The following is a 24,044-nucleotide window of genomic DNA, read 5'->3' on the forward strand; positions in this document are numbered from 1 at the left end:
AGCGCCAGACGTGGTTGCTGGTATGTTTCTATCCTCTATTTCTTTTATTATATATGTTTTATGCTTATCTATTGTACCTGTGGTTAGGTATGTTTTTAGTGAACTCCCTGCCTGCATTGGTTTTATTTGACTCGGGGGCCAGTCGGTCGTTTGTATCTCAGATTTTCAGTAGGGAGTTTAGTGTGCCAGTAGGGGAGTTAGAGTGTCCGTTGCGAGTTTCCATCGCCAACGAACACGAGGTTTCGGCTTCTTCGGTCTACTGAGGATGTGAGTTGGAGATCTTTGGGGTGTCCCTCCTGATAGACTTGGTTCCGATTCCCATGGGGGAGGTGTGTGTGATTATGGGGATGGACTGGTTTAGTCGATTTAGTGTCATGATTGATTGCGAGGGTCACCGGGTGGTAGTTCGAACCCTAAGTGGGGGAGAACTGATTGTATATGGCGAGAGCACCAGAGTGGGATCCGGGTTCTGTTCAGCTGCCAGGGCCCGGCAGTATATTCAGCACGGGTGTGCGGGTTATCTAGCGTATGTGGTGGATACACGAGCCAGGGATCAGATTTCAGTTTCAGAGGTTCTAGTAGTCAGGGAGTTTGTTGATGTGTTTCCGGAGGAGTTGCCAGGGATACACCGGAGAGGCAGGTCGAGTTTCGGATCGACCTGGTGCCGGGTGCGGCCCCTATCGCCAAGGCGTCGTACCAGTTGGCGCCACCAGAGATGCAGGAGCTGTCAGCACAGCTGCAGGAACTGCTGGGCAAGCAGTTCATTCGTCCGAGCAGTTCCCCGTGGGGAGCATTGATACTCTTCGTCAGGAAGAAGGACGGTTCGCACCGGATGTGCATTGACTATAGGGAGTTGAACAAGTTGACGGTGAAGAACCGTTATCCACTCCCGAGGATAGATTATCACTTTGATCAGTTGTAGGGTGCATCTTGGTTCTCCAAGATAGATTTGAGGTCTGGGTATCATCAGGTCCGGTTCAGAGAGGAGGACGTGGAGAAGACCGCGTTTCGGACTCGTTATGGGCATTATGAGTTCGTGGTGATGCCGTTTGGGCTCACCAACACGCCATCAATATTTATGGACCTGATGAATCGGGTTTGCAGACCGATGCTTGATCGCTCGGTCATCGTGTTTATAGATGATATCTTGTTTTATTCCAAGACCCGAGAGCAGCACGAGGAGCACCTCGGGGAGTTATTTGGAGTTCTGAGACGAGAACGGTTGTATGCCAAGTTCTCGAAGTGTGAGTTTTGGTTGCGAGAGGTCCAGTTCCTCGGGCATCTCGTTAACCAGGAGGGGATTTTGGTCGACCCGGCCAAAATCGAGGCAATCATGCAGTGGGAGGTGCCGAGGTCTCCTTCAGACATCAGGAGTTTTCTGGGATTAGCAGGGTACTACCGGAGATTCATACGAGATTTCTCCAAGATTGCAGTACCCCTCACTCGTCTGACAAGGAAGGGGGTGGATTTCTGGTGGGGCCCTGAGCAGTAGAGGGCCTTTAAGACCCTCCGACAGCGTTTGTGCGAGGCTCCAGTTTTGACTCTCCTAGAGGGAGTTGAGGATTTTGTGGTGTTCTGTGATGCATCCATCACAGGTTTGGGGGCGGTCCTCATGCAGAGAGGACGAGTGATAGCCTACGCGTCACGGTAGCTGAAGTCGCATGAGACGAGATACCCTACACATGATTTAGAGTTGGGAGCGGTGGTGTTCGCTCTCAAGATATGGAGACATTACCTCTATGGGGTCTGTTGTACCATATACACAGATCACAAGAGCCTGAGACACATCATGGATCAGCCTAACCTGAACATGAGGCAGCGCAGGTGGCTGGATGTAATCAAGGACTACGATTGTGAGATCCTTTACCACCCCGGTAAAGCGAATGTGGTGGCAGATGCTTTGAGCCGCAAGTCAGCTGGGTCTTCCACCCCAGCGATATGTATGAGGATAGCGGTAGATTCTCCGCTTGTGAGTTTGATCAGAGATGCTCAGGTCGAGGGCATGCGACCAGAGAACTGGAAGCTAGAGAGGATCAAGGGTGAGAACACTCGGTTTGTGCAGGATAGTCGGGGATTATTCACCCGATGCGGTCGGGTATGGGTTTCGATGTCTGGTGGGGTCAGACGGACTGTCATGGAGGAGGCTCATAAGTATCACCTCTCTATTCACCCGGGGGCCACCAAGATGTATCGAGACCTGAGTTTGAGTTACTGGTGGCCATGTAGCGAGAAATCGCTTGGTACGTTGAGAGGTGCTTGACCTGTAGGATGGTCAAGATCGAGCATTAGAGGATTCATGGTATGTTGCAGCCCCCGGAGATCCCCATGTGGAAATGGGAACATATCACGATCGACTTCATTACCAAGTTGCCGAGGACAGCGAAGGGGTTTGATGCTATATGGGTCATCGTGGATCGATTGCCCAGAGTGCCCATTTCTTGGCCATACAGGAGAGTTCATCAGCCGAGAAGTTGGCCAACGTGTATGTCCGAGAGATCGTCGCTCGCCACGGGGTTCCGGTCTCCATTGTTTCCGACCGAGATGTTAGATTTACCTCCTGTTTCTGACAGAATTTCCACGAGGAACTAGGCACGCGGCTGCATTTTAGCACGACTTATCCTCCGCAGACCGATGGTCAGATCGAGCGGACCATACAGACCCTCGAGGACATGTTGAGGGAGTGTGTTATTGATTTTGGAGGGAGCTGGAATTCCCACCTGCCCCTTGCAGAGTTTGCCTACAACAACAGCTATCATTCCAGCATCGGCGCCCCGCCTTTCGAGCTGTTGTATGGTCCGAGATGTCGCACCTCGATTTTTGGGGTCAGGTCGGACATAGGGTCATGGGACGGACGGAGGTAGTCTTGCATACTACCGAGAAGATTCAACATATTAGGCAGCTACTGTAGACCGCTCAGAGTCGGCAGAAGAGTTACGCCGACAGACGCCGATCTGAGTTAGAGTTCCAGGTTGGTGACATGGTACTCCTGAAGGTTTCACCCTGGAAGGGCGTGATCCACTTCAGGAAGAGGGGAAATTGGGTCCCCGATATATTGGGTTGTTCAGGATCATTACCAGGGTTGGCAAGGTGGCTTACAGACTAGAGCTACTGGAGGAGCTCAATCAGATCCACAACACTTTCCACGTTTCGCAATTGCGAAATTGCATTATGGATCAGGAGGCGGTAGTATCATTGGATGACATTCAGGTCGATGAGCGCCTAAATTTGGTGGGTTTATACAAAACAAACAATCCTATGTGTGCATGCAACCCTAATTTGAGGATCTATGTTTTCACTATTAGACATACAAGCATTGAACACAAAAACTAGAAACCCTAGGAGGCACATGTAATTTTCGAAATTTACATATAATTAGGGTTATGATACATAGTTTAATTGTTATATTGTAATTACAATCAAATCCTTGAAGATCTTGAACTTTGTTAGCAAGCGCCACAAGTGTCGTGCCTCTAATGGCTCACAAACAAACCTAGCAACCAAGGATTACTATGGAGAGAGAAGGGAAGTGGAAAATTCGGCCCTAGCCTCTCTTGGAGTGCCCTTCCACGAAATCCAACCCTATAGGGGTTTATATAGGTGATAAGGAAGGTTTAAGATAAGGCAGGTGTATCTTAGATAGCCCTAATCCCTTAACTTCCTCCCTAAGGCTTCCAAGGCACCCTTAGAGCCCAAGGAAACCCTAGGGCACTCTAGATTTCGTTCCATCCCTCTAAGGGAGGTTCTAGAATTCTCAATGCTCAACTTTTGAACATTGTCACCTTTAGTCCCCGCAGTTTCAATTAATTCCTTTAATCCCAAAATTGGTTCCAAATTAATTTTTGATTAAATATTAATTAATCAATATGATTTCTAATTAATATATTATATCCATAATACATTAATAAATAAATTTATTAACCAAGTAATAAATTAATAAATCATTCTTCTCTCTCCAACAATAATCCTATTCAATTGGCAGGTTTGAAGGCAACCCAAAAGGACATTGCTACTATCAATTCAAGTACATACCATTTATAGTTATGGGCTTAGACACCTAATCCAACAGTCCCCCACTTGGATAAGTCTAATAACTATAGTTGTAAGTATAACTTCAAAATTGACTAGCAAATTTTAGCTACCAAAAGCCGCTGTCGAACTCTGATCTTATCAGTGACGTGTCCTTAAGATAAGGGATCATATATTCCTCCATTCTAGATATCGTATAGACTGAGACATGGATTTTAATCATTCTCTCTGTCTATGTGTTGTTTCCCGATTTCCGATTTATGATGACTGACAACAGACTACAATTGAACACATCAACTTAGTCCCGGCTTGGCCAAGCGCTTAGGGTGTCATCACTAAATCATCGAGGGGCCCACATATATCGCTTTTATCCACTTTGGATAAAAGGAACGGATAAACTTCGACTCCAATGCTCGCTTGTATCTACTCATCAAATCACACACAACAATATGTTTTATAACACCAAGTTACTGGTGCGTTTACATATTATCAATGTGCAACCGACTTGCAGAATACAACTCACACGTCTCGGTTTCAAGAATATAAGATATAATCGTCTCACCAATCACTCGTGATGAAATCCATGAAGCGATCCAAGTGAGCGTGGGTTTAATCCAATACTCTAATCTTATAGAAGCACTCATGAACTCTGCAGCAAACTTGTGCTATGTCTAAACACTTTAAACAATCTACAGACGGATTCATGACAGTCTTCATTCATACCTACTTCCAAAGTATGAGCGACTGTGGAGGATTTGAATAATCTTATTATTCGGGAAGTCAAAACATGCAAAGTAAAACACAAGAATAATACTAATCCTATATGGCCCCAAACCTTTGAGTATAAATAAAACATTTTTTATTTAATCACCATATTGATTACTCATTATTTGTTGTTTCGGGTAATCAACTTCTTACTTGAATTATAACAACAATTGTCCCATGCACCAAGCATGCACACTGTGTTTACCTATGGTCCTTACTTCGTGAAATAGATCAAATGAACACATTTCCAATGATGCTCATTTCACAATTCCTAATCCTAATCATTAGTGTAAGAATACAAAATTCTCGCCACTACTAGAATATGTTAGATTCTAACATTTTATGCAACAGTCCTTTCGTAATATCACGGCATAAAAGTCACCAAGACTCGGCCAATGAAATTACAAAGTGCTCTATTGGAGATTGTTACACGACAATCCCATAGATGTGAAGTCTCACATTCAAAGTACATTCCTTTGAACATCCTTCTTGCATAAAAGTTTCTAATCTAGACATAAATTCTTAACGTTCAACTCCCAATATGGAAATATTTTCATATTTTCTATATGACAACTCATTCTACATAGAATCTTGTCTATTCATAATAATGTCAATATGGTCCATCCATTAGTATACTATCAACTGCTCACAAGCGACCAATCCTTGGCGAACCTTAGATTGTCGTTGACAGTTGTTTAATTATTTTAGTCAAATCCAGTTCTAGTCCCTTTTTCCCTCTTAATGCCCTAGACATTTGGAAAATTTTAGAACGGTCAAATATTACAGCATATGCAATCAATCCTATACGAGAGGCATATGGGACACGATTCATAATGTCTTACATAAACGCATGATACTTTATCAGCCATTTGCCATAATATTTCTATTGGCCATGTTCTCACAATTTGAACTATGAAGAGGGATGCCGTAATCATAATCGAATTTTGAGAATGCAGTTAATATATCCTTGACTAAATTTGATTAAAATTTCTCGATCTAAGCTTTTAGATTTGAAACGAAGTATAACATTCCCTCCCTTAATTATAGCAAAACAACTTTTCAACCCCTGCAACTTTGCAAAGTGAAACTTTTGTTTTCTATAATTAATATTGCCAACCTGCAACACTTAAAATAATAATCATGCTCCCACTATCATGATGATTATATCCATTCCAGCATAACATTTATGCTCCCACTAGCTTTGACATGTATTCAGAAATCAGTTAAACTTCTAGAAAACAATACTTATTGACTTCCAAAGTTCATCTTTTCTAATACGATATGCTTCGATAAGCCTTTATCTAAGCTTCTCAAACTCATACACCTTTTCTTATATAGCTCACATGTGTGTCTAAACTAATTTAGAACTTATGTTACTAAGTCCCAAACGTTCAGACTAATCGCCAAATCTCACAATTCGAACTATGAAGAGGGATGCCGTAATCATAATCGAATTTGAGAATGCAATTTACACAATTGCTATCTCCTTAAATCTCTCTTAGTGAAAGGGTTTCCTCACAATCATTTTCATGAAGGAGAGAAACCTTATGACACTTAGATTTTATGGTGTATGTGTTCCTATCCATGTGAATTTGTCATAACCATCATCGTAAGATAATGTTCGTGACAAATCCAAACTCATATGGACAGAACTTGTTCATACTTGATTTATTGCCATCAAGGGTCCCACCATTGCTTCCAAGTTACTTAGCAGTTCACCTATACTTGTCAATGTTCGTTCATTGAACAAGGTGCTTGCCTTTATGCAGTCTATTGAGAACTCGTAGAACTCATATACATAGTTTACTAAACTGGAATGGCACATAAAAAAGGATATGTCAACACGATAGGTTACAAACCCAAGTCGTGCGCTAGTGTTTAATAATAGGTTTACTCTTGATTAGTTCTTGAAACTTTTCAAGATCATTTAGACTCCCACTGACCTCTTGACATATAAGATTCTCCTGTCATGAAACATTTCTTGACAAACAAATATTCAATAGTTAGTGTGGATTCTTATCAAGACAAACACTACACACAATTGATATTGGTTGGTCTTTGTCTTATCCAAGACATCACAATTTACCAATTTCAAACGTGCAAGAGTAAAAAAAAAAATTCTACTTCACATTTGAAGAGTGTGTTAGAACTTCTTAAGACGTGGCACTCAATTCACAATCTTGGAGTATGACTCTAAGACTTGATTTTGGAACGAAGTATGACTCATCCTTTTGATTTAACCATTTCAACAATTTCTGATTCCTCTTCTTAGCCATACTAGTGCACTAAGATGTCCTTAGAGGATTAATTATGATATGGTTTCATAATCAACAAGACGATCATTAAACACGATACAAAAGTACTCTCCCTTCTTCTTAGATTGGAGAAACTTTTATCTTTCTTCCTAATTGATTATTCTTATTCGTTCTGCCATACATTGAAACTTTTCAATGATTCAGAATTACACTTAATCTTGTAAGCATAACCACATTTACTAGACTTTTAGTAAATCATGACGAATAATCTTATTGTTCTTTTTGGTGGACTTGACTAGTGCACAACATTGTGTACCAGTTCTCCTAGTCCTTCACTTGACTCTTTGTCAAGGAATTAGTCTTAATTTTCCAAATATGAAGGTTCTCATTCATCATACAATACAATTTGTATGATTCCAAGTTTCTGTCCAATTGAAACTCGGGCGACAAGAATCTTTCCTTATTTGGTAAATTCTCGACATTTCCACAAATAACATAACTAAGAATCACATCCATTTCAACATTGCTAAAACTATAAATACACAAACGTCAATTTTTCATACATGCCATTGCAAGAAAATAAATAAATAAAACAAAAAAATTATTTTATTTATAAAAGGTGCGGAAAAACTTGTCTTTACAATGCAATTCAAATGAAAAACTATGTTATTACATATTCCTAAGCAATCTATCATAACTTTAAAAGTAGCAGCTCCAAAAATCCGATCATCGAATCATGCGATCGAAATCCATTTCTTCGCGATCAGACTCAACTTACTTCTTCTTTTAAGCTTCCTCTCTTTTCTTCGATTCTATAAAACATCAAAAATGTAATCTTATCACATAATGTATTAAGAATCAAAAAATAGGGACTTACAGAGTTAGTTAATGGACTTTACCTGAAGTAGAGTCATACGTCTTGACTCTCCCATCTCTTAGATCTCTCAGGTAGATAGGGCAGCTTCGTCTCCAATGCCCTTTCTCTTGACAATAAAAGCAAATTGACTCTTTTGGAATAACACACGGAACTACCTCAGACTTCGCCTTTCTCTTATGGTTAAACTTTTTTACCATGGCATGCCTTTCGTTGCCATTGCCTATGTCCATGGAGGTTTAGAAGGCAGATCTACCAATCAACTTTGCTTCTCCAGTGTGCCAACTCATTTCTGATTCAGCAACAACAAGCAAATAGGGGAGATCGATGAGGGTCACGTCATGGTCCATCATATAGTACTCTCTTACGAACTCACTATATGAGTCAGGAAGTGATTGAAGAACCCAATCAACAACCAGCTTCTCACAGACAACGACTCCTAACATTCTTAACTTGTCAATGTGTGACTTTATCTTTAAGACGTGTGCACACACTGACTTTCCTTCTTCGTGTTTACTTGCCAAAAGGGCTTGAGTGAGCTTGAACTTTTCAAGCCTTCAAACTTGTGGGTCAGGGAGAACAATAGGAGGACGTGGAGGAAGTGAAGAATGATCTCTTGTTCCTCGATCGAATCGCGGAATATCATATTCATGTGGAAAGCTTGTTCCAAGGGATTTGGGAAGACCATAGTTAGAATCAGACATCTACAAAACGGGAGAAAAATCAAGTCAGTTGATTGAGTCCTTAATAAAACACCCAAATGAGATATTAAGGCTAGGATCCAACACAATGCTCTATAATTTGGAAGAGGGATGTCGTAATCCAAATTGCAGAACATTTGAAGTTAGGTAAATGACGATTTACCAATTTCCACCATGAAAAACGAAAAGGAAATTTAAGTTTTAAATGAATTGAAACTCCTACATCTTTTGAAATTCATTGAACTTTTCAATGGCATGTTTAAATCTCGATTGTGCCCTTCATTTGTGACTGGGATGCCGAGGATCACAAACAAGGTGTGGATAACCATGCAAATTAGCTCGGTACTCTCGATGTTACGAATCACCTAATCAATGTGCCGGTTAACCACACACGCTCCATTGATCTATGATAAACATCAAGCTACCCATTGTCATCCTTCATTGGTCCCATATTAGTGTGTCGGTTAACCACACACGCTCCACTAATCGACCAATAAGGGTGCAATGTGCAATTTCATGGATTAGCAGCAATTCCACATTTTTCCTAAAGTAACTAAGATTTGGGAATTTATAAAAGTGTTTAGTTACTTCGTTTTTCATTATACTTATAATGAAAGGTTCTGTCCTATCCTACCCGTTCGGCTAACGACCCTACACTAGTCAAGAGTGCGGTGGGTAAGAGTGGATACTCATTCAATCGTCATTTTATAGGCAATTTCCTTAAACACCCCTTATAGACCAGCTTCGTGAATGAGGCCTACTAACGGTAAGACTGACTCTTTACTTATACATATATAATATATTAGACTTTTAATTTTATATAGTATAAGGGTGTATTTTAAACTTTTAAAATACTAGGGTTTTTTTAATTTTTTTTAAAATTTTCAAAAATTAAAACCATTTAATTTAAAATCTTAAAATTTTAAAAAAAAACTTTTGATTTAATAATTCTTCAAAAAATTAAATGATTAATTAAATTATTAAATCAAATAATTATTACCAATTTAAATTAAACATATTAACTTAATTTAATCCTTTATCTATGGATTTCGAAATTTAGGTAGGGATATCTTTAATTATCCAACTAAACACTTTACAAGATAATTACCAAAAATAACAACCTACTAACTTATTCCTTAGATTTCGAAATCTTCTCCTTGGAGTGGAAGGCAAGGCTTTCAACCTTGCCAAAAAAATCATAAAACCCTAGGGTTAGGAAACCCTAGATTTCGACTCCAAGGTGGCCAAAGGAAAGGGTTTGAAAAACCCTTAGGGATTTTCGAAAATCAGGGTTCTAAAACCCTAATTTGCGAAAATTTAAAGGCCTTAGGGTTTAATAGCCATAAACCCTAATTTTGTCTAGTTCAATCAATTATACCAAATCTAATTGAAAACAAAAAACAATACGCTCTGATACCACTGATGGGTTTATACAAAACAAACATTCATATGTGTGCATGCAACCCTAATTTGAGGATCTATGTATTCACTATTAGACATACAAGCATTGAACACAAAAACTAGAAACCCAAGGACACACATCTAATTTTCGAAATTAACATATAATTAGGGTTAGGATACATACCTTTATTGTTATATTGTAATAACAATCAAATCCTTGAAGATATTGAACTTTGGTAGCAAGCGCCACAAGTGTCGCGCCTCTAATGGCTCACAAACAAACCTAGCAATCAAGGATTACGATGGAGAGAGAAGGGAAGTGGAAAATTCGGCCTTAGCCTCTCTTGGAGTGCCCTTCAACGAAATCCAACCCTTAGATAACCCTAATCCCTTAACTTCCTCCCTAAGGCTTCCAAGGCACCCTTAGAGCCCAAGGAAACCCTAGGGCACTCTAGATTTTGTTCCATCCCTCTAAGGGAGGTTCTAGAATGCTCAATGCTCAACTTTTGAACATTGTCACCTTTAGTCCCCGCAGTTTTAATTAATTCCTTTAATCCCAAAATTAGTTCCAAATTAATTTCTGATTAAATATTAATTAAACAATATGATTTCTAATTAATATATTATATCCATATTACATTAATAAATTAATTTATTAACCAAGTAATAAATTAATAAATCATTCTTCTCTCTCCAACAATAATCCTATTCAATTGCCAGGTTTGAAGGCAACCCAAAAGGACATTGCTACTATCAATTCAAGTACATACGAATTATAGTTATGGGCTTAGACACCTAATCCAACAGAATTATGTTGAGAGGCCCGTGGCCATTCTGGAGAGGAAGGTGAAGGTTCTGCGGAACAAGGAGATACCTTTGGTAAAGGTACAGTGGGAGCACCGAAGAGGGTCCGAGTGGACGTGGGAGCCGGAGGCAGAGATGCAGGAGCACTATCCGGAGTTGTTCGCCGCAGCACACTTCGAGGGCAAAGTCTAGTTCAAGTGGGGGAGAATTGTAACGCCCAGATTCTCAGCTTTGGAAGGTGGATCTTAGTGAGAAGAGCTTGGAGAACAAGTGGCAAGAAGCAAGGAACGTGTGGGGATCTAAAATCTACCTCAGATAGCATCAATTGAAGGTATCAAGTCGTTACCTTGACCTCTTTTCCTTCTAAATCTCATTTGTTTAAAGATTAGTGCTTTTCTTGCATATTAGGAAGCTATTCTTGAGTATGAGCTGAGATCTGAAGTTGTAACTTCAGATCTGAACTCTCTTTGGGCTCTAAGTCCATAAAGCTTTCAGCTTTAGCAAGTATGAACCTCTCCTTAGGTGTAAAACTCCATTTCAAGCTTGGTTTTGACATTATAAGTCTTTAGAGCCTTGCATGCACGTAAAGTTTGCAACTTTACATGATAAACATGCCTTGGGAAGCTGGATCTGCAAATTGGAACCTAAAAAAGGCAAAAAAAGAATCTGAAGGAATAATGAACCGAAGGGACTCGGCGACTTGCATGGCCAACTAGGCGAGTCCGATGAAGATTGTCGTGCAAGGACTTCTGCATGGACTCGGCGAGTCAGTGGGGTTACTCGGCGAGTCAACTAGGGTTTTCCCGACTTTTGGACACGCATGAACTCGGCGAGTTGCAGGGAAACTCGATGAGTTAGTGGGGGGATTTCATGACTACTCGAGTTCTGGAAGGACTCGACGAGTCAGTGACTGCACTCGACGAGTCGGGTCAACATTGACTGTTGACCTAGACCGTTGACTTTGACTTTGCCCAAGGGTTGACTAATTGACTTCTGGGGCATTTTGGGAAATTGGAAATTTATGAGTATGGTTCTATGGTGAATATACGTGGTGGATTTTGTGGCGGTGATTTGAGAGTTTGAGCTTATCTTTCGATTCGACGGTTGCGAGGCGAGTTTTCCTCACTATACTCAAGGGTCTAAGGCACCAAGGCCGACCCTTTGGATCGTTATCTGAATATGTTATGATAGTATGATCTGTAAGATCGGTATCTTGGTAGATAGGATGGTATTATGTGGTACGTGGTGTGATCTGTTAGATATCTACTCCAGCATCAATCTGGAATATGGTTCAGTACTATGGGCTTAATTGGTCCAAAGTACCGTCTCTACAACAAGACACAGTGACATCTCCTATGCTTGCTTCTGGACCATCGTTGTTCAACGGGCGATGAACAAGCTTAACATCCCCGTTATCGAAGAATCGTGTGTGGCTTCAATGTAGATCTTCCACAGAACCAACATCATTCTCGCAGATAATTCAAAGTTCAGCTTCATCGGCTCAATTCCTGAAGTTATGCTTCATGAGGCTCCAACTGCGAGTGATGTACTACGAACCTATCGCAGTCTACCCATCTCTGGATTTCGCCCTTTGTCCGATGAAATGCGAAAGGTCCTTGATGAGGCGGACAAGCCCAAGAAGGGAGGAAAGAAAAGGAGTGCAAAAGCAGGTCCATCTGAACCTCCTCAAGCTCCTAAAAGGAAGAGGGTCAAGAAACTGGCTCGTAGACCACGATCTCCAATTCGAGTGACCATGAGGACTCGCAGTCACACATAGTTTCGGAGGTTCCTATTCTGAAAGAGGTTCACAACGAAGATGATTCTACATCTCAACCAAAGGTTTCGGAGCCTGCAACTACGAATCCTGAGGTAACTTTTGAGATTCCTACCTCCATACCAATCACAAATGAATTTTTCCAAGACTTTTATGTTCCTTCACCCACCTCTACTATCTCTACCCCAATCACAATTGCTCCTTGCCCGCCAGTATCTCTGGGTGTTTCGTAAACCCAAAACCCACTCTTCACATATTCCACCACCACCACAACTACCTCCACTGTTCAACCTCCATTAACTGTCAACGCATCTGATGCGGGGGCAGGTGCTTCAGGTTTCACAGTTGGCGGTTCTACTCCACCCATCTCTCTTTTATGCCAAGACGATCCAGATATTGTCTATGGTGGGGATGATGAAGACTTTGGAGGATTCACCTACAGTCTTTTCAACATTCAGACTGAAAGTGATGATGAAGCTCCTGTCACAAAAGGGCAACTCAAGGCAATCAACGACAAGTTGGATTTGCTGCTTCAATCCTCTAAAGCATCAACCAGTGAAGACTATTCACAGGCTACAATCAAGTCCTTCCTTGACACCATCACCAAAGAACACTCCGCCAACCTTGAAAAGACAAATAAAGTCGTGGATGATTCAGCTTCAGTATGCAAAAACGACCGAAAAAGTCGATAAACTAATTATAGATGCTCGTTCGTTGATGAGCACATTTCAGAGCTTGTTCGATTCCAACACTGCAAAGGCGAACAAAGTCATTTCCAGCCTTGGATCGACACATTGAACGAAAAAGGCAAAACTTGAAGAGGTTCGCACTGGCCTCCAATCCGACAACGCCGAGCTCAACTCGTCCATTTCCTCAAAGATAACAAACCTTCAAGATCAATTGGTCACTGAGAGTAAAATAATGGATGCTCTCGCAGTAAAGACGGAAAAGGTGAAGGTACTCACTGTCAAGCTTGAGCAAGCCGAGAAAAGGATCAACGAACTCCTGTCCGAAAAGGCTGTCATGAAAAGTTGTGTAGCATATGTGAATGACCTACTTTCAGACATCATCAAGACTCGTGACTCGATGATCACAATCATAGTCAAAAAGCATCTGTCTGAAAAGCTAAGGCCAGTGTTCGCAGTGCTCAACAGATTGGAAGGTGTTCTGGAATCAAGCTCAATTCCGAAACAAGGGGGAGAAAATGTCGCAAAGACATCCAAGAAGGAAAACCCCAAACCAACTGTCAAGCCCACTGTTCAGCCAAAGAAAGAAAACGAATCGAAGGATAATGTAGCTTAGGATTTGAAAGGCAAGGAAAAACTCAACGAAGAACCAATAATTGACGACAGTGAAGAAGAAGAGTCAGACGAACATGAACTTAAAAGAAGAAGGGATCGTGAAGCTCAAATTGATGAGCACCAACAAATAGTTCGTGAGGCAGAAGAAAAAGAAAGGGCTGAACGTGAAGCTCAAGTCACGCTGGAAAGCCGAAACCTTTTTGTTTCCAGCATAGATTTTGGAGCGAATCTTAAGTGAGGCTGTGGATATGGCAAACCTGTATTGGTTGGAACCAGTTGTGTCTTTTGACTTGCAAAATACACAAGATTCGCAACTGGATCATTGAATCACACCGAAAGCCTTCAAATTTCGCAGTTTTGTTAAATTTGTGAATGTTCCTCCAACAGAAAGCAGTGCAGATCACTTGCTCTTTTCGTTCTACCTAAAGCACATGAAGCCACAGTATGAAACCTGGAGTATAAACAAGAGTACTATAGTGAAGGTTATTGGTCCAATCGAAACTGATAGCTTCCCGAATGCAAAATTTAAGGTTGCTAGAGGTTCAACGAGTCAGGTGCATGAATTCACTCTTGCTGATCTTCCATGCCTGAACGCGTATGATTGGATTATGCTGTACAACATACTACTGACGGATGAATAGAAGTACGATCCCGTTGTTTCTCACCTCAAACGAATGTTAGTTTTGTACATTCAAGAGGTTGGGAAAATAGATGTTGAAATAGCAGTTGTATTGCGAAAGAAGCCAACTATACTTCCCAAAGAAGCCCCTGAAGGTTTTGATAAAATGAAACCAGGGATGTAACGCCCAGTTCCTGGTATGTATTTTAAATTTGATGAGATTAAAGATTAGATCGATAAGATTCTTAAACAAACAAATCAAGAACACAATGAAAATAATAACACCAGATGAATCAATGCTTGTGTCGAATGATTAATCAATGACGACCTCAGAAGAACTCTATGAATAATTACTACTGTAGAGGTGTGCTAGGGTTACAATACGATCAAAAGAAAACTATTCAAAGTGTACATTCTAAGATGCATGCATGCACTATATAAAGTAAACCCTAATAAATGTAAACGGCTGGACAGGCCCATAACCGAGAACATAGTACACCTAAACGAAAGGCCCAATGACGCAATACTTCACAACCCAATAATTTCCCCCTTTGCGTCAATTGAGGCGAGAGATTACTGCTGCAGAACCTGTGTGGTCTTCTTTACAGTTTTGAACAGCTTCGGTATAATAGCGAGAATGGTGCGTCGAAAGTTTATATACCATAGCAGCATGTCATTGAATATCTTCTTTTCAGCATCATCGTTGGATTTACATCTGTTGATTATATCCAGAATATGTTCAAGAGCAGCAGTGGAAAACAGATGCTTGTTAGCCAAGGCGAACAGACACTTTAGTGGAGGAGCCGAACCTCCAACATCTTTAGTAAACATCACCGTCAGATGTTCGGTGTCAATCTTGCCCATACGCATTTTGTTCACATCACTAGATTTGCCAATTGGTCTGACAGTAGTCTTCTTCCTCAGAGCCGAAGCGATCTCCTGATCAAGCTTCGCTACTTCATGAATATACGACACCAACATTCTCTTTATGTGATCAAGAATGGATTCGTACTTCTGCTCATTTGACAACAGAATGTTAGTCAACAAAATCCAATTGTGAGGATTGAGATTTGGAAAATCTGCAAGAGAAAATTCATGAACCGAATCATCCGATCAACGAGTAACCCGAAACTTCACATTGATAAACTTCCCCGCAACAACTGGCTTCAGAACATTGATCATTGTAATTTTCTTTGCTCTCCAGGTCAAATACTACGGTTGCGAGAAAGCAAGATAGTAATCGATCAGCTCTCTATCAACTTTCGGGTCCGGTGAGGGAACAGCAGCAATTGGATCAAAATAATGAATGACAAATGCCCTTCGGGTGATCGGCATATCAAATTGTGCGTCTTTAGAATTAACCAAGTCAAAGTAAATGACTGGTTCAAGCCAATGAGTACTCGAGGATTCAATCGCTTCCTTCAGAAGGTTTTCCAATGTCCATAATGGAAAAAGTGATTTACTTCGTTCCAAAATGTCATGGGCGGCTTTAGCTTTCCGTTCCCTCTCTTCGGTTTCACGGGTTTGCATTAACAGTTCATCTTTATTCACATCATCTTCGACTCCACTTTCACCAACAACTTTCTTTCCTTTATCTTGAACAGTTGAACCCGAAGCTTCATTATCCTTCGGTTCTGTGGTGACACTTGGTTTAACAGGAAGAGGTGGAGGATTTTCGGTTGTTTGGATTTTGGAGGTTTGTTTTGGTGGATCTTTACTTGCTTCTCCCCCTTATTTTGGAGGTACGTCCGCCTATGAAACACCTTCGATTCGGCTCAAAAGATCAAGGGCATGACGCACTTTTTCAGCTAAACGTCTCCTGATAGTAATGGTGAGAACAGTATCATGAGCATCGAGGAGATCAACCAAAAGAGCGTGAAAATCAGCAACACAGGTTTTCATAATTGTACGTTCGGTCTTGAGATCGGCAATCTCTTTCTGTGCTTGGTTGAGCTTGATAGACTGAGTTTTGTGTAGAGTGGTTTGACGAGCAATCTCATCCATCACTTTATTTTCCATAGCCAGATCAGCCTGGAGATTTTCTAAGCGATAGTTGATGGACTTGGTGAGCGCCGACTGATCAGTTTGGATGTCAGGTCGAACTTTTTCTAGCTTGACGAGTTCGGTTTGGAGAGAGGAAATAAGCTTCTCGACAGAAGAAGTGTAACATCCGGATTTCCAGGTATTATGTTTGATCATTTATTTTGAGTATAAGAGAGGGACTCGACGAGTTGAGGCGTGGACTCGTCGAGTAAGACCACGAATGCTGACTGGATTAATGAACGGACTCGACGAGTCGGAAAGGGTGGACTCGACGATTCCTCGCTGTGGGTTGAAACCCTAAATCCCCAGGCATGTGTCCTATTTAAAGGACCTTATGGCCCTTAATTGCGGCTACCTTCGTCCTTGAGAGTACCAGAGCATCTGTGAGCCTTGTGAGTGAGAAAGGAGGCCATTGTTCACCATTTCTTGTGGATTCTAGCAAGAAGGAAGGAGGAAGGTCAAGCTAGGCGAGTTGGGGAGCTTGAATCTACTTCCATTTGATCAGAGGAAGCTGTTGGAGGTATCAATGTATGCTTATTCTCGTATTTTTGTTGATTTGGTTGAACCTAGGGTTTCTTTATGCCTTATTTAGCTTAAATCGGGAAAGTGTGAGGTCCCAAGGTGAAATGATTGTTAGATCTGGACCTTAAGGGGTCCAGAGAGTCCCTATCATTATGCTTTATGCCACCCCTTTGGAGTGATGAGCCTAGCAAGACATTTTAGTAGTTATTTCACCAAAAGAAGCATTGGGTGCCTTGCATGTGGGTCAAGTTTCGACGTTTACGTGGTTATTGGTCTTGGGGAGGTCAGATCTATAGTTTAGAAAAGCAGATCTGGCCTCAGAAGGTCATTTGAGAGATGTTATGGGAGCAACTCGCCGAGTCCATAAGTGGGCTCGACGAGTCGAGTCGGGGTTGTCCAGCGATTCGTGACAGGAGGAACCCGTCGAGTGGAAGCATGACTCGACGAGCCAAGAGAGGCTAGGAGGAGTCATAGGACCCGCATGGACTCGCCGAGTCGCCCATGTGCACTCGACGAGTCGGGTCAAAGTTTGACTGTTGACTTTTAGGGTTTTGGTCAACATTTGGACTTTTGGGTCAAGGAGGGGTAAAATGGTCTTTTACCCTTCTGAGGGATTGTGGAAGGGGATTTAATCTAGCCTTTGAGAGCCATTATTTTTTTGAGGATATTGTGTATGTGATTAGGCGGGGGCTAGATCAGTATATTCGTTTGAGAGATCATCTGAGATACCCGAGGTGAGTCTTCTCACTATATATTACCTAGAGTGGTATTTATGTGTAGAACAGAGGGTCTTGTATGCTATGTGTATATATGAGATTATGTGTATTGTGTTATATTTATGCTATGCGTTGTATAGACCGAACCGGAGGGTCCAACGATATAGACCGGACCGAAGGGTCCAACGATATAGACCGGACCGAAGGGTCCAACGATACAGACCGGACCAAAGGGTCCAACGATACAGACCAGACCGAAGGGTCCAACGAGCTATGGGACTGGAGGGTTGCGCCGAGACACATCGACCGGAGGGTCGTACCATAGCCTCGAGTGGCGTATGGGTGATATGTGGTATTTTGGGGAACTCAGTAAGGATTTATGCTTACCGCGTTGTGTGTTATGTGTTTCAGGTACCAGTGTGGATCGCGGGAAGGCGCCGGCATGATCAGTACACACTCGTAGAGATTATGTTGAGATTCTGGGAATTTTTTTGTGATGATAAAATTGGATACATTATGTTTTGATATTGTTTTATGATTAAAAGTACGATTTAAAAAAATGAAGAATTGTTTTGGAAATTTACGTTGTTACAAGAAGTCATTGTGTTGACATGTTGCTGTGACTCGGCTTGAAGAGACTGTAAATATGCCTTAGCATCGGCCATTAGTTTATCGTCTTTTTCGGTCGCTGTCTTAGTGGATTCATCGACGGCTTTGGTTGCTTTTTCGATTGAAGAATCATGCTGCTGAACCAAAGTGGCTACTAAAGCTTGTATAGCAGCATCAGAATAAGCCGAAGTGGAGGGTTGATATGAAGAAGCGATCAAAGTATCAAGCTTCTCATTTAACTCCTTGATATGCCTCTTGGTGACAGGAGCATCATCATCATCATCACTTTGAACAGTATAGGGACTGTAGTGAAAAGAGTTGAAATCGATATCAGTGCCACCAAGAACAGTATCTGATTCGTCTGAGTTGATTGGCGATAAAGGTTTTGAGGTAATAGGGGTTTCAACAACCGAAGTTTGTGCCCCCACATCAGATGCGTTGACAGGAGGTGTGGGTATAGTAGAAGTTGTGGTGGTGGTGTTGGCTTCGGTGAATAATGGTGGTGGTAGAGGTGTTGAAGTAGGAATTTGAGTGGAAGTGGGTGGAGGGCATGGAGCGATTGAAATAGGAACAGTGGTGTGATAAGGAGAAGGAGGTGGAGACGAAACAGTGTTAGTATAGATTACCTCTGCAGTGACTTCTCGGACCGAATCATCAGAATTATCTTGCTCCGGCTCTTGTTCATCTTCAACATCTTGATCTGAAGGAACATATTCACTGTCACTAGAAGATGGAGCTTTCGCCTTGGTAGCCATCTTTTTCATTTTGCGCTTCTTTGGAGCTGAAGGGTCTGCAGTGGAACCCTTTCGCTTCTTTGGAGTGACAGGCTTAGAAGAAGGCCCTTCTTGAATGTCCTTCCTCGAATCCCCTTTCTTGCCCCTTTTTGCTGGTTTATTAGCCATATCGAGTGATCGTTGCATCTCTAGGGTCAATGGTCTCGGTCCAGAAGCTAGAAGCTTTTTGTACTCACTGATTAGTTTGCTGGCCTTTGAGACACACGAATACATGGACTCCAGAATTGAGCCAATAAAAGGAAATTTGGTGAAATCAGCCACAATAATTTTGGCGGTGTGAAACATGGCAATCGCAGACTTCAAGGAATCCGCCATATCAGGAACTTGGAACTTCTCCATTGCTCGCTGTGTGATAATCGTCCAGAATCTCCCACAAGATATCTCAGTGTAACGAGATGAAGAGTTCAGACTTTAAATCAACTGGGCCCAGAGAATCGACCCATAGTCGAGGTTGATTCCGTGATACAGACCATAGAGAATGGTCATGAAACTCTTGCTAGCACCATCTGAACCTGCAACACATTCAGAAAAACTCTTCGAAAGAAGAGTAAACAAGCCATTACAGTGAGTAGGAAGGGAGGAGTTCTTAACCTTGGTAATAGTAGTGAGAATGTCGTTGTACCCCATGTTATAGAACATCTCGAAGAGTTGTATAGTGGAAATCGAGTCGGGGTTCACCAGTGAATCTCTAGAAGGTAGCCCTAAAAGAGAACATAATCGAACCTTCGAGAAAGAAGTCTTCTTATCAAAAATCTCGAATAAGATTCTTTCATCGGTCTTAATGTATTTTGAAAAAGAATAAACCTGAGAAAGAAGAGACATTGGGACAACGTCGACTTTCGTAAGGGCATTCACTAATGGTGAGTATTTCAGACACTCAATAATCTGCAACATGTAGGAATCATAGGAGTACGGCACCAAGTTGATAATCAGATTCTGATTGGGCTTGATTGTAAGGTGAGAAGATTGAGCGGTGTTTTCTTGAATGGAAGAAGAGTCTGCCATTGTTGAAGCTTGGTGAGGAAGATGAATAGTAGAAGTGAAGAAATCGTAGTATGAAGGTGGTATAGAGGAGAAAGGATCGGAGGAAAATCCTTTATACGATTTCCAGGATAGAGAAAGTTACCTTAATGATGATGGGGTGACGTACTGAAACGTCGCCTAAAAAGTAGCGAATTGACAGTTGTCGTTCCCCAAAAGGTGTGTCAGGCGGCGTGATGATAGGTGATCGTTTCAAATTCACGCGCCTTTTTCAAAATCTTATCCATTCATCTTCTCTTTAGAGTAACCGGTCGTTTCAAATTCCCTTTCGAAACCAATTCTCCCAGTTCGCCTTATATGCCAAAAAGATTGATTTAGCATCCGTCACTTCTTTAATAAAAAGACCATCGTTGGTTGTAGAAGCGAAACAACAATTTTAAAAATTGCCCTTGAAACAACGAACCTGACTTTGGAAGATCATAAAGAACTTCATGCAAGAGTATGCCAAAGAAAAAGATATAAAGCAAATTATTTATGTTGGATATTAGTGATGTCTTTTAAAGATACAAAACTGTGGATCCCGGACACGAATCTCTTCCTTCACAGTCAAGAGAGAATGAGAAGTGTTTGCGTGTTTTCCCATTGAAGTACGATCAAATGCTTGTTAAGAAGCAATGAAAGGCATATTTTCAAGATTCGGTTATAAGGGTGGCTTTCGCTTCAACTGAACTACGGACCTTGATATAAGACCGAAAGTCGAGTGAAGTACTTGTGTGGCCAGTGTAGCCAAAAACATCAAGTAGGTGTGTTCATTTTTCAGTGACTAGGTGATAAATTTAGAAATCTCAAAACAAAAATAAAACTTGGAGCATTTCATAAAGATCTCATAAAGTAAAATAAAAGAGATTTCATGGTACCGACCACAAAGGTGGTTTCGTTAATACATGGGTGAAAACTAGAACATTTGATTGTTCACTGTCAATTCAGTTAAGGTATTGGATTGTGGGTTTCACTTAGTACGTGGTGAAATGAAACTAAGATCATTAACACATATTTTATGTAACCATAAACCTTAGTGGTAAATGTTGAGAGCCTCAACGGTTACGATCATGAACCGTAATGAAATGGAGAAACGTATAAAGATGGTTAAGGAACCGAAAGTACCTCTGCTATAGAATAAGGACCGAGCAGATAACTCTTAACTCGGTGTGAGAAGAGTAAGGTAGCTCATTACTTAAGTGATTTTTCAGCCTGATTGGGAAGAAACGATTTTTATATATCGAATCAGTAAGCCTTCACTTAGAGTTTGTGAGGCTTTGGTCAACATGCAGCAACATGCTTCTAGGGACACTTAGCTAGTATACAGAGTAAGAATATATACCTTTCCCATGATTCATGGTTAAGACACGCAGCAAGTGTAATAGAATCCAAAAAAGAAATACAAGAAAATATTTTTGTGTTTTGATAGATCTAAAAAAAATAATAAAAAAATAGAAAGGAAAAAATATTTTTGTATTTTTGATGATTCAAAAAAATTGACATAAAAACAAAAGAAGAAAAATATTTTTGTATTTTAGATTTTTCTGAAAAATACATAAAAACAAAAAGGAAAAATAAGTGTACAACAAGTATACATAATGAACCAGCCGAACGTTCACCTTTGAATAGATGAGGCGAAATAGACCGAGCGTTCGGTTCATTTCGGTTACCGAAAAATCCGGAACCGAAATAAACCGAGCGTTCGCTCTATTTCGCTTGTTGAATTTTAAAGAGGCGAAAGCGATAGTAAACTTTAATGAAGCGAAGATGGGTTCGGTACAGATTCAGCTTCCGTCATTCCCAACCCTTGGAGTATTCTATTGAAGGTTCCTTCAGGCAAAGCTTTCGTGAAAATGTTAGCTAATTGATCAACAGATCGAACAAAGTGAACTTCAACATTGCCATCTTCTACGTGATCATTGATGAAGTGATATCGCAGTGCAATATGTTTCGTCTTGGAATGCTGCACCGGGTTGTGACAAATACGGATTTCACTTTCTGAGTCACAATATAAGGGAATCTTCTTCATATTCAATCCATAGTCCCTTAGTTGGCTTTGAATCCAGATGACCTGTGAGGTACAAGATGATGTTGCAATATATTCAGCTTCGGCAGTAGATAGGGATACATAAGTTTGTTTCTTGGACAGCCAGCTGACGAGTTTACCATCAAGAAATTGACAACCTCCAGTTGTGCTCTTTCGGTCTAAACCACATCCTCCAAGATCGGCATCAGAGACTGCTTGAACAAAGAATCCTGATTTGGATGGATACCATATCCCTAGAGACGAGGTTCGCTTCAAGTACCTGAGGATGTTCTTGACAGCCACCATGTGAGGTTCACGTGGATTGGCTTGAAACCTGGCACAATAACAAACCGAAAACATGATATCCGGTCTACTAGCTGTAAGATACATTAGAGACCCAATTATTTGACGATAGAGAGTCATGTCGACAGCTGGTTTATCCAGGGATGGTGTGAGCTTCATCCTGAACGCCATTGGAACCTTTACTCTTGAATCTCACATCATGCCAAATTTTGCTAGTAACGTCTTTGTGTAAGCCCCCTGATTGATAAAAATACGTTCTGGTCCCCATCTTATGTTCATGCCAAGGAAAAAGTTAATTGGACCCATTGAGCTCATCTCAAATTTAGTCTCCATCAATTTTTGGAATTCAGCTGTTAAACTGGGATTTGTAGAACCGAAGATGATGTCATCGACGTAAATTTGGACTATCATTAGTTGGTCACCCTCTTTCTTGCGAAAGAAGGTTGCGTCAACCGAACCTTGTTTGAATTTAGACATTTTCAGAAAACGAGTTAAAGTTTCATACCAGGCTCTAGGTGCTTGCTTTAGACCGTAAATTGCTTTGTCAAGAATGTAGCAATGATCAGGATATTTCTCATTCACGAAACCCGGTGGTTGTTCAACATATACGGTTTTTTCCAATTCCCCATTTAGGAAAGCACACTTAACGTCCATTTGAAAGACTTCAAAATTCTTGTCTGCTGCGTATGCCAGAAAGATACGCACGGATTCTAACCTAGCAATTGGAGCGAAGGTTTCCTCATAATCGATCCCTTCTTCCTCACAATATCCTTTCACTACCAGTCTCACTTTGTTCCGTATCACATTCCCTTCTTTATCCATCTTATTACAGAAAACCCATTTTAATCCAACTAAAGATGCATCCTTTGGAGTAGGAATCAGTCTCCAGACTCGGTTTCTCTCAAACTCGTTGAGTTCGTATTGTATAGCTTGTACCCAATCAGAATGATCGAGTGTAGTGTAGACTGTTTTCGGTTCTATCTTGGAGACAAATGAATTAAACATGCAAACTTGTGAGAATAAAGCAGTTTGTTTCGCTTTAATTTGAGAGCGTGTGAGGACTCCCTCAGATGATTCACCAATCACTTGTGTTTTCGGATGATCTCTTGTCCATTTAGTGAGTGGAGGGTAATTCGGGTCATAGGCAGGATCTAGTTCAGCATTCACTTCCTCTTCGAATTCTGACTGAACGTCCGAATTATCATTTGAATTCTGATTCTCCCCCTCGAATGATGAGACGATTTCAACATCAGGTTCAGAATTCTCCCCCTCGATTGGACTTTCATGGGTCTTGGTTGGAAATGAGTTCTCCCCCTGGAGAGGCGAAGCTTGTTTACTTGATGAAGGCGAATCCTCCCCCTGCAGTGGTGTGCTGTCTTTTGGAGTGCTATCATTTGGCGTGCTTGAAGCATTAGGTTCGCTTGGACTCTGGTGTTCGCTTTTTATGTCTTTTGCAGCGCCATCAATTGTTTTCTTTATGTTATCGATTTT

Source organism: Lactuca virosa, chromosome 4 (genome assembly GCF_052849685.1).
Source record: "Lactuca virosa cultivar CGN04683 chromosome 4, Lactuca_virosa_CGN04683_v6, whole genome shotgun sequence".
NCBI lineage: Eukaryota > Viridiplantae > Streptophyta > Magnoliopsida > Asterales > Asteraceae > Lactuca > Lactuca virosa.